Source organism: Bos indicus x Bos taurus, chromosome 6, assembly GCF_003369695.1.
Source record: "Bos indicus x Bos taurus breed Angus x Brahman F1 hybrid chromosome 6, Bos_hybrid_MaternalHap_v2.0, whole genome shotgun sequence".
NCBI classification, from domain to species: Eukaryota; Metazoa; Chordata; class Mammalia; order Artiodactyla; family Bovidae; genus Bos; species Bos indicus x Bos taurus.
The window spans coordinates 57840529-57858615 of NC_040081.1; the positions used below are offsets into that span (position 1 = coordinate 57840529).

General features: G+C 43.1%; 2 long non-coding RNA genes across 2 annotated transcripts in view; one reads left to right on the top strand and one right to left on the bottom strand.

Annotated features, from left to right (window-relative positions):
* LOC113894208 overlaps positions 1-18087 on the bottom strand; it is a 234109-nt gene that overhangs the window by 69605 nt on the left and 146417 nt on the right. The gene's annotated exons all lie outside the window — the stretch shown is intronic.
* The window catches only part of LOC113894209, a 34522-nt gene continuing 24816 nt past the window's right edge, over positions 8382-18087 (top strand). The window contains exon 1 of the long non-coding RNA XR_003511517.1: positions 8382-9319. This is a non-coding gene — a long non-coding RNA (uncharacterized LOC113894209). The remainder of the gene's footprint in view (positions 9320-18087) is intronic.

Here is an 18087-nt window from a genome sequence, read left to right on the forward strand (position 1 = left end):
GACCCCATGAACCTTGCTACTTGACACTGAGAACATGGTCTCTGCGTACTAGGCCTGCATCCTCCCACTCTGTCCCCCAAAGAGTTTGCCAAATGCATGTAGCTGTCACCAGCCTTGGCTTAATCTCAGCCAACTGACTCATACTTCAACAAGAACACTATTTGAAAAGCAAATACTTCCCCACAGTATCGTGTTAGGATCAGTCCCTAAAATGCTATACAACAGATCCAACCTAAATCACCCCAGATTATGTCTATTCTGAGTGTTGGTGGTACAGATTGCTTTGTAAAAACTTTAAATGTTCAAACAGCAGAAGGCTGTAAATACACAATTATGTGTCCTATAAACACTTATTAGATTATCACTGTCATCTGTAAAACCATTTACAAAAAAACACACATTATGTATTCTTTATTGTTTAGAAAATAAAATTATTAAGTACTCTTTAGTCTTTGCTTTTATTTTCTTTCTCTAGGTTTTTCATAGATATATTTTAAGAGTAAAAAGAGATGCAGAGAGTGTGGGAGAGAAGGGTTAGGATGGCAGAAGAAAAAGAATGCTGGGGTGAAGAGTCTGGGAATTTATGGTGATTGTGTGCCTACCAAGCACCAGGAGCTGGGATGAACCTCCCACTGACAAAAGAGACAGTGGGGAGGCTCAGAGAGGGCCAGACAACACAAAGAAAGATTGGGGCAAAAAGAAGAAAGAGAAAACACAGCAAACTGGGACATTATAAGCCCAGAGCTATTGGGGAGTCACTGAACAGGAATGCTCTGCTGGGTTAGAAAGGGAGAAGGAAGTCACAGAGGCAAGACTCCCTCAAGCTTTCATTTTTACAAGCCTGTGATCTCAAATGGGCACATTTGGAAGGAGGTCAAATGTACAGTTTGTTATTCTTGTTGAAATGGGACACGGGGCTGAAGTGATGGAGGAACTAGGTAGGGTAAGGAGAGGGGAAGGAAGTGGGGAAGAGGGAAGAGAACAGAGTTACCATTTTTAGACAGTAATCTGGTCTGAGTGAGGAAGAGAAAGGGCTGGGGAGAGGCAGTAATCATTCCATTATGTGACAGTGAGGTCTCCCCTGCTTTATTAAAAGGAAAGATGGAAAGCTAAAAACAAAACAAACAAAAAAGCTTAGCCATTTTGCTCGGCTTCAAAGAGTAGGGAAATCATTGAATAATCAAGTTTCACCAAAAGAAAGACAGGAGACAGAGAGATACAGTTTGAAAGCTGTGCCCCTCCAAAATTCATATGTTGGAACCCTACCTCTTGAAGTGGTGGTGTGAAAAGACAGGGCCTTTGAGAGGGGATAAGATCACTAGGGCAGGACCATCGTGATCAGGATTTGTGTCTTTGTGAAAGACAGCTAGCTTGCCCCTTCTGCCTGTGAGGTTACAGTAGGAGACGGCTGTCTATGAAAGAACAGGTTCTCACCAGACATTGAATCTGCTGCCACCTGGATCTCAGATTTCCCACCCTCCAGAAGTGTGGGAAGTAAGTTTCTGTGGCTTTCAAGCTGCCCAGTTATGGTATTTTCTTACAGCAGCCCAAGCAGACTGACACAGAGAGACCTTGAGGTCAGGGCTCTCGGAGACAATGGGACAGCATGCCTCCTTGTGCCCTGACTGACTGACACTCCTTGCTGTCCCAGTAGCTGCCATTAGCCTGCCTCTGTTAACTCTTTGCGTCTGCCTCTACAGGTCACTCCATGGCTGCTTCCACTTTAACTGACAGATTCTCTGTATCCTAAGCTCAGATTCCTGAGACAAAGGACCTGATTGGTGAAGTTAGTCATTATTATCACCAAAGGAAAAAGCTTGCATGTTAGACCGCTTCATGGACTACTATCTAGCCCATAGATTGTTTGCCTTTGATCCACATGCTTGTCCTATTCAAGCAGAAGGATCGTGTGATAGAGACCTGGGCCACCCACTCCCCAAGAACCACCTAGGACTGCTTGCCCAACAAGGGACTGTGAGAGGAGAAGGAACCTGGACTGTAAATAATAGTTGTGTCAAGAACCTTGAAGATCTGAGACTTTACCTTACTTGCTGCTGCTGCTGCTGCTAAGTCGCTTCAGTCGTGTCCGACTCTGTGCGACCCATAGACGGCAGCCCATGAGGTTCCCCCGTCCCTGGGATTCTCCAGGCAAGAACACTGGAGTGGGCTGCCATTTATCTTACTTGCAAGCTAACAAATTAGTCTGCTGCATTTTCATGGGAGTTAGTAGAAGTTTGAGACTCTGGGTTCAGAAACAAAGAACAGTTTATTCCTCACAGCAATAGTAGCAACCAGAGCATCAGCCTTTGTGTCAGCTGACCCCCAGTTCCCATAGGATGATGAGAAGAGGGCCAGATGATCCTGTTGTCATGGGAACGTCATTACAGGGGAGGAACCTGAGCTTAGGGAACCTGAACATTTATAATGGCAGCAAACATTCTGCTCTTCAAACTGGAGGGAGACACTATTTCTATCTTCCAAGGCTGTTCACTATACAAGCATCCTCAAAAAGATATTCCCAAAGGGCGTCAGTCTCCCTCCTCACAAGATGTGCAAAACTCAGTAGATCCATGGAAACTATTTCTCCCAGCAAGTTTCTTTCTTGAAACACACCAAATGATGGCGTATTTGTTTTGGAGGTGGTTTATTAGAGCCCAGAACTCAGAATAAAGAAAGTACATGCGGCCACATTGAAATAAAAAAACCAAAAACACTTTTTTTCAAGTAGTCAAAATTAATACTTGGATTTTCTTCTGGCCTCTCCTTAATGTCTTCAAAGGCTTCCTGCTTCATCTGCTCCTTGAGTCAGGGCCCCTGAACCCACTCAAAACTCACCTGCTCTGAGTCATACTCTCTTTGACTCCATTGTGATATTTCAACAAACTTTATTTTTATTTATTTATCAAACATACAAATCTATACTGCATTCTAAGCATTTTTCTATTAACTCGTTTAATGTTTGTGCCAGTCCTGGAAGGTAGGTATTAGTATTATCCCCATTCTTCAGATGAAGCTATTGTGCTATAACAGTCATTCCAATAAAATACACACTTTTTAATGGAAATAGTAATAGCTGAAGCTTTAAAAGAGTTTAGAAATGTTGAAAGGAGTTGTAGAAAAACAGGAAGCAACACTAGCCACTCTAGAAGTACTCTGGCAAGAATTTCAGGACAATGGAGAGTACACCTTTGGAGAAAGGGACCCATTAACATTCTTGCAATTTTTCTTCTAGTGTGGTCCACGTGCAGGGAGAGTCCAGAACTACCTGTTTCAACCCATCCCTTCCTGCCATTCAGAATCACTGTGAGTAGCTGGCTGGTTATTTGTCCACATCGAGGACGAGGTCTAGTTCACTGCTGTATACTCCAGTGTTCAGCCAGGACTCAGTTCCTTATAGGGGGCCCCAAAGTGCACTGAAAGACTGGCAGTCTGACCGAAAGAATGAATGGGAACCAAGAGGCTTCGACCTTCCCTTAAGCAAGAAAGACTTCCTGGACTAGAAACAACTGATGTAATTGCATCTTAAATCAAAGGGTGAAGCTATGTCTCAGTCCAAAAAGTAAGGAAGTTATTCCAGACGTATAACATAATAGGAAAAAGGAGGACCAAATGGATATTTTTTTTGAAGAATTTGATTAGAAAAACAAAACAGAGAATTAGGGAGAGAGGAAAGAGGATGTGGTTGAGGGCAAACTATATGTTCCCTAGGTCAATCAGAATCAATTTTAAAAAATCGAATGGCAGTGGGTAAAACTATCAGGCAGCCAGAGATTCTGGATGCTCCAGTTCCAGGAAATGACTAAAGAGGGAAGTTAGTAGATGAGGGAAGACTCAATAATGATGATGGCTAACACGTGTGGATAGCATGCTGTTCCAGGCAGGATTCTCACTGCTCTGCGCTTACCAACTCGTGTCAGCCCAACTCTGTGAATTAGATTCCATTATTCTAATTCACCATTTTACAAAAAAATTTTACAAAAAATAAGACTGAGTAACTGAGAGGTTAAATAACTTGTTCAAGGTCACACAGCTTGTAAGTAGCAAAGCTGAGGTTTGAAGGTAGACAGTTTGTTCAGTCTGTATCATTCACCATTTATCACCTGAAAGGGAAGCAGCCATGTCAAATAAATCAACAATTTAAGCCTTTTAAAATGCTTTTGTTATGCAGAAGTCCTCTCACCCGCCCACTCCTTATTACTACATTGCAACCCCCAAGCCCATCCCACATGGGAAGTCTAGAGCTGCCTTCTCACTAGCAGTTGGATAAGAGTTGAAAGTAGAGACTGGCAGAGACCCTTAGGAACAGGAAGCAATTCAGCTGTGCCCATACTAGACAGAGTCTTAGAAAACTAAATGTAGTGTAGGAAAAAAATAAAGATGGAGACGGAAGTGATTCCAGATTACCAGTGACTACCCTGCTTATTTAACTTATATGCAGAGTACATCATGAGAAACGCTGGACTGGAAGAAGCACAAGCTGGAATCAAGATTGCCGGGAGAAATATCAATAACCTCAGATATGCAGGTGACACCACCCTTATGGCAGAAAGTGAAGAGGAACTCAAAAGCCTCTTGATGAAAGTGAAAGTGGAGAGTGAAAAAGTTGGCTTAAAGCTCAACATTCAGAAAACAAAGATTATGGCATCCCGTCCCATCACTTCATGGGAAATAGATGGGGAAACAGTGGAAACAGTGTCAGACTTTATTTTTTGGGGGCTCCAAAATCACTGCAGATGGTGACTGCAGCCATGAAATTAAAAGACGCTTACTTCTTGGAAGGAAAGTTATGACCAACCTAGATAGCATATTCAAAAGCAGAGACATTACTTTCCCAACAAAGGTCCGTCTAGTCAAGGCTATGGTTTTTCCTGACTGGTCATGTATGGATGTGAGAATTGGACTGTGAAGAAGGCTGAGCACCGAAGAATTGATGCTTTTGAACTGTGGTGTTGGAGAAGACTCTTGAGAGTCCCTTGGACTGCAAGGAGATCCAACCAGTCCATTCTGAAGGAGATCAGCCCTGGGATTTCTTTGGAAGGACTGATGCTAAAGCTGAAACTCCAGTACTTTGGCCACCTCATGCGAAAAGATGACTCACTGGAAAAGACTCTGATGCTGGGAGGGATTGGGGGCAAGAGGAGAAGGGGACGACAGAGGATGAGATGGCTGGGTGGCATCACAGACTCGATGGACGTGAGTCTGAGTGAACTCCGGGAGTTGGTGATGGACAGGGAGGCCTGGCGTGCTTCGGTTCATGGGGTCGCAAAGAGTCGGACATGACTGAGCGACTGAACTGAACTGAACTGAAAGAGACATTACTACCAATACCATGCGTGAAATTAATTTTTAAAAATCCATAAAAGTTAAAGAATGGTTAAGAGATCTATCGTTGAGCTAGATAATAGATGATATTAAGGAATTATAATTTCTCAGGTCTGATCTTGTAGGAAATGCTCTATATTCTTAGGAGATGCACATTGAATGATGCTTTGGGCTGACATAGCGATTTCTGAGGCTAACTTCCCAATGGCTCAGAAAGAAAAATAGAAAAGTTGACTGATTAGTTGATCAAATATGGCAGCATGTCGACAACAATTGTTGGATTTGGTGGAGGATAAACACGTGTGCACTGAAATATTCTTTTAGTTTAAAAAAAAATTATTTTCATACATTCTGGGGGGAAGAATCTACTAGAAGGAGGCAGTGATTACTTACAGACTGGCTGAAGAAGGCAGGGAACTTGGCCAATGTGAAGGCCTTCTGAATTGAGTTACAAAGTTCAAGATTGGCCACACAGGGTTGGATGCAAATACTTTCTCAATAAAACAGAATCCAGACGTAGGACCAGACGGGAGATTTGGCAGCATTTCCAATAGAGATAGCATGGGGCAGCTGTAGAAGTCATAAAACTGCCTGGACTCATCTGTGAAGTCAAGAACAGACTCAAGATGGGGAAACATGGGTGTTCCAGTGTTTTTCTTTGAACAGCTGGAGCTGGTCCACCAGAATTGAAAGCCTTACTCCACTGCTCACTAGTCCTAGAACCCTGGGCCAGTTACTTATCTTCTCTGACACCCAGCTCCCTCCACTGGTACTTAACTCCGTTGCACATGAAGATGAACTAGAACCATGTATGGAAAATGCTTAATGTAGAGCATGGCCCCACGGTGAATGCTCAGTAAATGTTGCTGTCCTTTTCATCACACAATGGAGAAGGAGCCGGTAAAAGGGAACACTTGTTTGCCATTGACTATAGCAGCAAAAACATCCCAGCCCACATCTCCTGCAGCTCTGTTTACAATTGCATGTATGTTTTGGTGATTTAATTTCCTTCTTTTAAGTGAAATTGTGTGGCCCTGGGGTTAGCAGTGATGCTGATGAAGTTAAACAGTGGAGGAGATTAAGCTGCAGCGTGGAAAATAAACACTGAGGTCCCTCCTTCACTGTTTATCTTCAGCGATACCTCATCTTTGCCTGGGTAATTATTCAGCCGACAGTTATCCAGCATCAGCTGATAATTCCATTAGCATTACCATTTAAACCCAGCAGCTCTGGCTGTTCAGGATCCTCTGGCTGCTTGTGAAATCTTAGGGCCTCGTATCGTTTTAGAATTAAAAAGGGAAAATAAATTATTCAAATACATTAATTTTTTCCCTGAACAGACCTTGACTGTTCCTAAAAAAATTTTGCTGCCAAGAATATTATCTGTAGCCATTCAGTGCCAGCTTTAGAATGGACTTGAGGTGGGGGGCGGGGTAACTAGTCGAACATGACTAGTCCCTGGTGAGCTGGTTTCTAACTGAGGATGAGAAATAATAGGTACAGGAACATGATTTCTAATGCTTTTGAAATGTTAGAACGCTTTCTGGCAACAAAACCCAGATCATACATACAGGCAGCAGATGTGATGGTGACCCAGAGATTTACCAAAGAAAATAAATGAAGCAAATTTCACAAGAAATTACACTTTTGCTTCCATGATTTAAAATAAGAGTGTCTACTGTTCGATCAGAAGCCCTTCTGTTATGGTCTCAGAGCTGGTTGGTAGTTTTAGCAGTGTGTGAGAATTATTAGCAGTAATCTCCTGCCTGTGAGGAGCTTTACAGTTTACAAGGAGCTCCCCTCCACAGTATGGCACTTAATCCTCAAGTCCTCACAATAGCCTTGCCAGTTAGGGTTGTTACTCCTTCCCCTCCACCTCCCCCACAACACACCCCGGTCTCCTTATCACATGAGGCCCAGAGAACTTAAATAGATATCTGACACAGTGTGTCAAATACAGAGGAGGGAGGATTTGAATGGAAGTCTTTGGACTGCAAAGATCCTACATGGCTTCTTTTTGAGAGAAGGGAAATGTTTATCATTTCATTTTCCTGTGCACAAGAGGTTTCAGGCTTTCTGTCAGAGCTAAAGATTTATCTTCTTTCAAAGATAGGAAGTCAGGGTGTCTGCAGAGCACACATTTCCCCCACCAGACCGACCCTGAGATGACCTTTACACTCATCTTCTCTATCTGTTAATTCCTCGTGTCTGGGTTCCCACCAAAGTGTTGACAGAATGAATGAATGAGGTGAGATAAAGGATATGTTGCACAAAGCTGACACATAGTAGGCATTCAAAAAAGCTTCTTTTAATGGAAAAACAATATTTATTTACTAACTCTGGCAGCAGATTTGGTCAGGTAAGAGGTCAAAGGGTTGACTTAAATTAGGTTGGAAGGTTGGCTGGAATTCAATTACCCATAACCCTCTAGTCTCTGCTGCCAGCCATGATGAATGGAAGCCGGCTAAAGCAGGTTGAGATTAGCAACACTGCAATCCGTCGTTTCTGGAGAATGAAGACCTGGGAATTATCTAACAAGCATTCTGAGGCTGGATGAGACTTCTTAGGTTGGAATTATCTTTGTGGATAATTTAGCCTAATAACAGCAGGGCTTGCATTTGGAGACAAAGGGCATGCAAGACAAACCTGGGCAGTCCTTGCTCCTCGTTTTCCTCACAGTCACACGGGCTTAGTAGCTCCTGCCTGATGTACGTAAATTCTCATCGAGGGCTGTGGGTGGTTTGGATACAGATCTTTAGAGAATATCTTGCTCTTGGATATTTGGGACATATATTAGGGAAAAGAGGCCAATTGAAAATTGAAAAACTGCATCAGTTAAAATAAGAAAAAAATCTATCTTATCATCCATGCTTTCCTTTTTTCCAGTATGGATTTCTCTTCCCAATCTCACCCTGAGGCTTATCTAATCTCATTCCAAGATGGAGAACCCAGGACCCTGCTACAGGTTTTTGTTTGTTTGCTTGTTTGTTTTAATATAAAAGTATTCTTTTGGAGCTTTTGGAAGATATTTTGAAAATATGGTGATAGTAATGTTACCAGCTTGTTTGTTTTTTCATTATCCACTGACTTTATAGAACCTGTTTTCCAAAACTTCCAGTCCTCCTGCCTCTGTCTAGCAACTGTGTAACTTATGTTAGCAGCTGAGGGAAGCCCAAGAAGAGGCGGCATTTATTCTCCCTTTTTGTTATTATTCTAACCTTGCCCCTCCGTTTCTGTCCAGCCCTGATTTCGGAGTCATAGCCTGTCCTGATTTGCATAGCTGGCTTCTGCAGGCAAGTTAAGGAATCATTAAGACACCTACCCTTTGCCCCCTCCTTGGCCCAGTTGCTTAATTAACTTAGTTAAAATGCAGCCCAGGGTTATGAGAGTAATTGCATTTATGTGTCTTAATAACTTATCTGTTACTATGCAATTGCCCACTTCACTCTAATAAAAAATATATACATGCGATGTGATGTATGGATCTTCAAGCTCACAAAATAAGCTCAAACTTGAAAGAGATCCAGACTACAACACCGTTTATTATTTTTAGAGCATTACCTAGTCATTTTGATTAATTCGCTTGGAATGCTTTTCCCTGCAGCTCCCCAGGGAGAAGGGGGGGGGAAGATGGTAAAACATAAATTTCCTTTGGTGACAAGTTCACATCTGTTTAGAACTGTAACATGGCAAATCATTGTGAAATCTTCTAATGGATGCCTGTCCAATGCCAAATAAACCCAGGACCAAAAGCACATAAAGAAATAATTGAAAGACACTGGACTGAATCCAAAAGGCCACGGCTAATGTTTCACTTAATCTCTCTCCTGGTCTCTTCTGCCTGCGGCGGTCGCCCTACCTACAAGATTGGCACTTCAGAGCTTCCTTGCAGCTGCTTCTTGGCTGTTTGCACCCTCTAACCTCCTGGCAGAAGAATGAGATCTATTGTGAAGCCAAAAGCATAAAAGGGGGAAAGATTAGTACTCGAAATAGGAAGGTGGGTCTGTTGGAGGTTACCTCCTGCCTTTTGAAAGGGTTAATTCCCCTTGGATGGCCTTAAGGGTTGATCTGGAATGGACTTCAGCCTGCACAGGCCTGGCCCTAGGCCAGGGAGAGGTCCCCAGGTGGCACAGGTCAGGGACAGATAGATCCCAGATCCCTGGACTTCAATTTAGGGGAGGTGGGGTATAAGAGCTGGGAACAAAAGTTTAAAAAAAAAAAAGCCCATTTTCTTTTCAGTTCTTTATATTTTGGCTCTGTCTCTTGCACTGCTGACTCCAGAACATTAGAAACTAAGGGTGGGGTTGGGTGGGGCTTAGAGATCTTTTTTTTTTTTTCTTTTTTTCTTAAAGGGCAAGAATAGAGAACTCTCCTGAAACATTTACATTTTGCTTGAACTTGATCAGAGTCACAAAGGAAACCATTGAGCTATGTCTGGTTGCATCTCTTTGGAACTGGCATTTCAAAGGTGGCATTAACACTGCAGAGAGGAGGAATGGAGGAATTTGACCTGCAAGATATTTATGATGTTAGTTATGCACAATTTCAACTGGTTTAAGCCAGGCTTTGAGCTTCAAGACAGTATGCCTGGAAGTGGCAACAAAATGGTCATTTATTGCTAATAAGGGTTATGTGTGTGTCCTAGGTCGTGTCCGACTCTTTGCAACCTCATGGACTGTAGCCTGCCAGGCTTCTCTGTCTATGGGATTCTCCAGGCAAGAATACTGGAGTGGGTTGCCATTCCCTTCTCCAGGGAATATTCCTGATCCAAGGATCAAACCCACATCTCTTATGTCTCCTGCTTTGGCAGGTGGGTTCTTTACCACTGGTGCCACCTGAGACATGGGAATAAGGGTTATAAGCTTCAGCTGTTTTCAAGGGTACATCCTATATTTGGATACTATATTCTACACTTCAAAAAACACATACACACACACAGACACAAACAAACAAACAAGGGCAAAAAAGTCCACTAACACTCCTTCCTCCCCACTACCCTACAAAAGAATTTTAGCTGGAGTTTCAGCCTTGGAATTTATTTTTTAAACAAGAGAGACACACTATATATTGTAAGAAAACACAATATATGAAAGTTCAAATTTGCCAAATTAAATATAGATAAATACAGCATTTTACAGAAGGATTTGTGATAGGGTCTTTTAAGTACAAAGTCTTTTTCAACTAGGGATTGATGTATATGTTAAACCTTTTACGATTTGTACAGGAAAGTTGCCCTGTGTAAATATCTTAACATGTAACATTCAGGGTATGGGGTTGAATCCCAACATATGACTGTGGCCTAATTACTCCATTCCTCTGAGCCTCAGTTTCCCCACCTGTAAAATGAAGACAATATATACCTGCCTCATAAGATTTAATGAACTGCTTGCTACACCACCCAGAAGGTGTTCCATAGCTCTTAGCTTCCTGTGGGTTCTCCTCTGCCTCCCCTGCTCCCTACTGAGACCAAGTTGGGTGGCTGGCAGGGAACAGGAAAAAAATTCAGCCCTTCTTTGTAGCTTTAGGTGTTTCAGATTTATGTCATGTAAGATGTGACTTCAAACAAATAGGATCCAGACAGCAATGGCTGTTTCTGCCTTTCTTACATTTATTTTCTAAACAAATACTTCCATAGCATTTACCATGTGATAGGTACATTGTAGGCATTTGACAAATACTGACTCATCTAACCTTTCAAAACAACCCTATGAAATGCACACTATTATTATTGCCATTTAACAGTTGAAGAAGCAAAACATAGATTGCTTAAGTAACTGGTCCAAGATCACATAACAGGTAAGTGGCACAGCCAGGATCTAGAGCCAGGCAATCTGGGTCCAGTCTCTCAGTAGGAGTCATGAACATGTTCTTTATGCTCATTAGGAAGCCCTGCTGAGCCCAGAGTAAGCTTGATGAACTACCAAAGCCAGCTCTGCACACTACAAAATAACAGCAGGGCCAAAAGTATCGACGTTGCAAAAGTCTCTGTTGATAAGCTTTGTGTAGCCACACAGATCAGGGACACCTAGATGAAGCTGGCTGAACAAGCAACAGGCTGATTTCCCAGGTCTCTGGCACTCTGCCCATCTCTCCACTCCCTCCACCTAGAGGGTGCAGCCTCCACTCAAGTTTCTTCATCCTTCCCCACCCTTTTGGCTCAGTGAATATGATTTTCTAGCTATTGCAGCCAGAGTGGATGGGAGGGTGGCAGAGGAGGCATTAAGGTAAATCGCCCCCCCCCAAATTTTTTTTTGTTTGAAATGTTTTAATAACCTTTATTTTTTATGACAAAAGCAATCTATGTTTGTGGCAGATGTTGCAAAGGGGCTGACTCACCTCCATTTCCCACCTCCCTTCTCTCTTCAGCTTTACAGCTAGCCGTAGTCATGTGGCACCAGTCTGGCCAGTGGGACGTAAGTCTGTCCTGGAGTCCCTGGGAAAGCTCTTGTTTTCCTGAGAAAGGCACAAGTCCTTCTGGTCCCGTTTTGTACTCTGAAAACACATGTGATGACTGGAGGGGCTGTGGACGCATCAAGATCATGAAGGAAAAACCATAAAAATTTCAGACTTTGGTCCTCACTTTGTTGAGCCACTGAACCACTGAGTTTGGCTTTTTGTTACTTGTAGCCAAGAGCAATCCTATCTACACAATGTTCCATACAATGTTCTGTATCATGTTCCTTGTAGGAAAGTCAGAAAATCCAGGGGGAAAAAAAAAAACAGAGGAAAATATCAACTATATTCCTACCATCCAGAAATAACCAAAATTTGTATTCCAATACATCAGATCAGATCAGTCTCTCAGTCGTGCCTGACTCTTTGTGACCCCATGAACCGCAGCACGCCAGGCCTCCCTGTCCATCACCAACTCCCGGAGTTCACTCAGACTCACATCCATTGAGTCAGTGATGCCATCCAGCCATCTCATCCTCTGTCGTCCCCTTCTCCTCCTGCCCCCAATCCCTCCCAGCATCAGAGTCTTTTCCAATGAGTCAACTCTTCGCATGAGGTGGCCAAAGTACTGGAGTTTCAGCTTTAGCATCAGTCCTTCCAAAGAAATCCCAGGGCTGATCTCCTTCAGAATGGACTGGTTGGATCTCCTTGCAGTCCAAGGGACTCTCAAGAGTCTTCTCCAACACCACAGTTCAAAAGCATCAATTCTTTGGCGCTCAGCTTTCTTCACAGTCCAACTCTCACATCCATACATGACCACTGGAAAAACCATAGCCTTGACTAGACAAACCTTTGTTGGCAAAGTAATGTCTCTGCTTTTGAATATGCTATCTAGGTTGGTCATAACTTTCCTTCCAACGAATAAGCGTCTTTTAATTGCATGGCTGCAGTGACCATCTGCAGTGATTTTGGAGCCCAGAAAAATAAAGTCTGACAATGTTTCCACTGTTTCCCCATCTACTTGCCATGAAGTGGTGGGACCGGATGCCATGATCTTCGTTTTCTGAATGTTGAGCTTTAAGCCAACTTTTTCACCCTCCTCTTTCACTTTCATCAAGAGGCTTTTTAGTTCCTCTTCATTTTCTGCCATAAAGGTGGTGTCATCTGCATATCTGAGGTTATTGATATTTCTCCTGGCAGTCTTGATTCCAGCTTGTGTTTCTTCCAGTCCAGCGTTTCTCATGATGTACTCTGCATAGAAGTTAAATAAACTGGGTGACAATATACAGCCTTGATGAACTCCTTTTCTTATTTGGAACCAGTCTGTTGTTCCATGTCCAGTTCTAACTGTTGCTTCCTGACCTGCATACAAATTTCTCAAGAGGCAGGTCAGGTGGTCTGGTATTCCCAGCTCTTTCAGAATTTTCCACAGTTTATTGTGATCCACACAGTCAAAGGCTTTGGCATAGTCAATAAAGCAGAAATAGATGCTTTTCTGGAACTCTCTCGCTTTTTCGATGATCCAGCGGATGTTGGCAATTTGATCTCTGGTTCCTCTGCCTTTTCTAAAACCAGCTTGAACATCAGGAAGTTCATGGTTCACGTATTGCTGAAGCCTGGCTTGGAGAATTTTGAGCATTACTTTACTAGTGTGTGAGATGAGTGCAATTGTGCAGTAGTTTGAGCATTCTTTGGCATTGCCTTTCTTTGGGATTGGAATGAAAACTGACCGTTTCCAGTCCTGTGGCCACTGCTGAATTTTCCAAATTTGCTGGCATGTTGAATGCAGCACTTTCACAGCATCATCTTTCAGGATTTAGAATAGCTCAACTGGAATTCCATCACCTCCACTAGCTTTGTTCGTAGTGATGCTTTCTAAGGCCCACTTGACTTCACATTCCAGGATGTCTGGCTCTAGGTCAGTGATCACACCATCGTGATTATCTGGGTCGTGAAGATCTTTTTTGTACAGTTCTTCTGTGTATTCTTGCCATCTCTTCTTAATATCTTCTGCTTCTGTTAGGTCCATACCATTTCTGTCCTTTATCAAGCCCATCTTTGCATGAAATGTTCCCTTGGTATCTCTGATTTTCTTGAAGAGATCCCTAGTCTTTCCCATTCTGTTGTTTTCCTCTATTTCTTTGCATTGATTGCTGAGGAAGGCTTTCTTATCTCTTCTTGCTATTCTTTGGAACTCTGCATTCAGATGTTTGTATCTTTCCTTTTCTCCTTTGCTTTTCGCTTCTCTTATTTTCACAGCTATTTGTAAGGCCTCCCCAGACAGCCATTTTGCTTTTTTGCGTTTCTTTTCCATGGGGATGGTCTTGATCCCTGTCTCCTGTTCAATGTCACGAACCTCAGTCCATAATTCATCAGGCACTCTATCTATCAGATCTAGGCCCTTAAATCTATTTCTCACTTCCACTGTATAATCATAAGGGATTTGATTTAGGTCATACCTGAATGGTCTAGTGGTTTTCCCTACTTTCTTCTATTTAAGTCTGAATTTGGCAATAAGGAGTTCATGGTCTGAGCCACAGTCAGCTCCTGGTCTTGTTTTTGCTGACTGTATAGAGCTTCTCCATCTTTGGCTGCAAAGAATATAATCAATCTGATTTCGGTGTTGACCATCTCGTGATGTCCATGTATAGAGTCTTCTCTTGTGTTGTTGGAAGAGGGTGTTTGCTATGACCAGTGCATTTTCTTGGCAAAGCTTTATATACCTATAGATAAAATGCCCTTCAGAAATGCTTCCCTGAATTTTATTATTTCACTTGTAGTGTGTGCCTTCCCCTATATCACTGTCAATACTGGGGATTATCATCTTTAAAAAAGCCGTCTGTCAGTTTAATAGACTGTTTATAGACTAATTTATTTTAATTTAATAATTAAGTTTGACATACTTTCATGACAGTATCTGCCATTTCTAATTCTATTAATCACCAGTTATGCGCAGAACATGGGGCTAGTTTGCATATAATTTTTAATTCTCCCTAATCCATTATCTTTGATTTTGTGAGTAAGTAAACTACAGCTCAGAGAGATTGAATAACTTGCTTAAAATCATATAACTAGTAAGAGATCAAACTGGGTTTCATAACTAGGGCTTCTTGACTCAAAGCAGCTACTCTAATAGATAAAGGGGTAGTGGCACTGTGTAAGCTCTCAAGTGCTAGCTGGATCAGCCAGAAACCAGTAGGAAAGAGGTGGCACTCTATAAGGGATAACTGGGGAGAATTGTTTACAGGGATGTGGGGAGGGTTAAGGGACTGGAGAAGACTCTTGAGAGTCGCTTGGACAGCAAGGAGATCAAACCAGTCAATCCTAAAGGAAATCAACCCTGAATATTCATTGGAAAGACTAATGCTGAAGCTGAAGCTCCAATACTTTGGCCACCTGATGCAAAGAGCTGACTCATTGGAAAAGACTGATCCTGGGAAAGATTGAAGGCAAGACGAGAAGGGGGCAACAAGGGATGAGATGGTTGGATGGCATCACTGACTCAATGGACACGAGTTCGAGCAAGCTCCGGGAGATGGTGAAGGATAAGGAAACCTGGCCTGGCGTGCTGCAGTTCATGGGGTCTCAAAGAGTCAGACATGGCTTAGTGACTGAACGACAGCAACAGGGGCTGATAAAGTACCAAGAGATTATCAATGACTGGAAGTCACAGTCATCCCAGGTCTGAAAGGGCAGAAGGAAAAGCTCTTATGGGGATCTGGTGATATCTGTAGCTGGGGGAGAGTGGCTACCTGACAAGAGCCCTGCTCACTGATAGAGAAGCCCAGCCATTGCCAAAGCTCAGAGCAGGGGGGACACAACTCTACACCCAACTCTCATCTTCTGCTGGGGACACACTTTAACTGAATCTGACCGGAAGCCAAAGGACAAGAAATCCTGGATGAATCGTACAAGAAAACCAACCTCTGAGACACATGACAAGGGAAAGGAGGGTGGAGAATGGGGCAGGTTGGCTCTGTATTATCTTAAGAAGAACAGAACAATACTATCCTGCAACTTAACAACCATGTACATGTGTGCTCAGTCGCTTCAGTCGTGTCTGACTCTTTGTGACCCCAAGGACCATAGCCAGCCAGGGTCCTCTGTCCATAGGATTCTCCAGGCAAGAATACTGGAGCGGGTTGGATGCCCTCCTCCAGGGGATCTTCCTGACCCAAGAATTAAACCCATGTCTCTTAAGTCTCCAGCACTGGCAGATAGGTTCTTTACCACTACCACTAGAGCCACCTGGAAATCCCTTAAAACCCATGGTAAAACTTTAAAACCCATGTGCAGCTGGTATACGATGAAATGCAACCACGCAGTGAAGGGCTGAGAACAACCTGGTATATAAAAAACGTTCAGTAAAAATGAGATACTATTGTTTTCACACTTAGAAGTAGCACCAGACATGGATCGCTCCAGATTCTTCTCAGTTCAGTTCAGTCGCTCAGTCGTGTCTGACTCTTTGCGACCCCATTGAATCACAGCACGCCAGGCCTCCCTGTCCATCACTAACTCCCGGAGTTCACTCTGACTCATGTCCATCGAGTCAGTGATGCCATCCAGCCATCTCATCCTCTGTCGTCCCCTTCTCCTCCTGCCCCCAATCCCTCCCAGCATCAGAGTCTTTTCCAATGAATCAACTCTTCGCATGAGGTGGTCAAAGTACTGGAGTTTCAGCTTTAGCATCATTCCTTCCAAAGTACACCCTGGGCTGATCTCCTTCAGAATGGACTGGTTGGATCTCCTTGCAGTCCAAAGGACTTTCGAGAGTCTTCTCCAACACCACAGTTCAAAAGCATCAATTCTTTGGTGCTCAGCTTTCTTCACAGTCCAACTCTCACATCCATACATGACCACAGGAAAAACCATAGCCTTGACTAGACGGACCTTTGTTGGGAAAGTAATGTCTTTGCTTTTGAATATGTTATCTAGGTTGGATATAACTTTCCTTCTAAGGAGTAAGCGTCTTTTAATTTCATGGCTGCAGTCACCATCTGCAGTGATTTTTGAGCCCCCAAAAATAAAGTCTGACACTGTTTCCACTGTTTCTCCATCTATTTCCCATGAAGTGATGGGACCGGAGCCCTTCCCAATTTGGAACCAGTCTGTTGTTCCATGTCCAGTTCTAACTGTTGCTTCTTGACCTGCATACAGATTTCTCAGGAGGAAGGTAAGGTGGTCTGGTGTTTCCATCTTTTTCAGAATTTTTTGCAGCTTGTTGTGATCCACACAGTCAAAGGCTTTGGCATACTCAAGAAAGCAGAAGTAGATGTTTTTCTGCAACTCTCTTGCTTTTTCGATGATCCAACCAGTGTTGGCAATTTGATCTCTGGTTCCTCTGCCTTTTCTAAATCCAGCTTGAACATCTGGAAGTTCATGGTTCATGTACTGTTGGAGCCTGGCTTGGAGAATTTTGAGCCTTACTTTGCTAGCATGTGAGATGAGTGCAATTGTGTGGTAATTTGAACATTCTTTGGAATTGCTTTTCTTTGGGATCGGAATGAAACCTGAACTTTTCCAATCCTGTGGCCACTGCTGAGTTTTCCAAATTTGTTGGTATATTGAGTGCAGCACTTTCACTTTCAGAAAGTGAAGAGGAACTCAAAAGCCTCTTGATGAAAGTGAAAGTGGAGAGTGAAAAAGTTGGCTTAAAGCTCAACATTCAGAAAACGAAGATCATGGCAACTGGTCCCATCACTTCATGGGAAATAGATGGGGAAAGAGTGGAAACAGTGTCAGACTTTATTTTTGGGGGCTCCAAAATCACTGCAGATGGTGACTGCAGCCATGAAATTAAAAGACGCTTACTCCTTGGAAGGAAAGTTATGACCAACCTGGATAGCATATTCAAAAGAAAAGACATTACTTTGCCAGCAAAGGTCTGTCTAGTCAAGGCTATGCTTTTTCCAGTGGTCATGTATGGATGTGAGAGTTGGACTGTGAAGAAGGCTGAGCACCGAAGAACTGATGCTTTTGAACTGTGGTGTTGGAGAAGACTCTCGAGAGTCCCTTGGACTGCAACGAGATCCAACCAGTCCATTCCGAAGGAGATCAGCCCTGGGATTTCTTCGGAAGGAATGATGCTCAAGCTGAAACTCCAGTACTTTGACCACCTCATGCAAAGAGTTGACTCATTGGAAAAGACTCTGATGCTGGGAGGGATTGGGGGCAGGAGGAGAAGGGGACGACAGAGGATGAGATGGTTGGATGGCATCACTGACTCAATGGACATGAGTCTGAGTGAACTCCGGGAGTTGGTGATGGACAGGAAGGCCTGGCGTGCTGCGATTCATTGGGGTCGCAAAGAGTCGGACACGACTGAGTGACTGAACTTAACTGAACTGAACTTTCAGAGCATCATTGTTT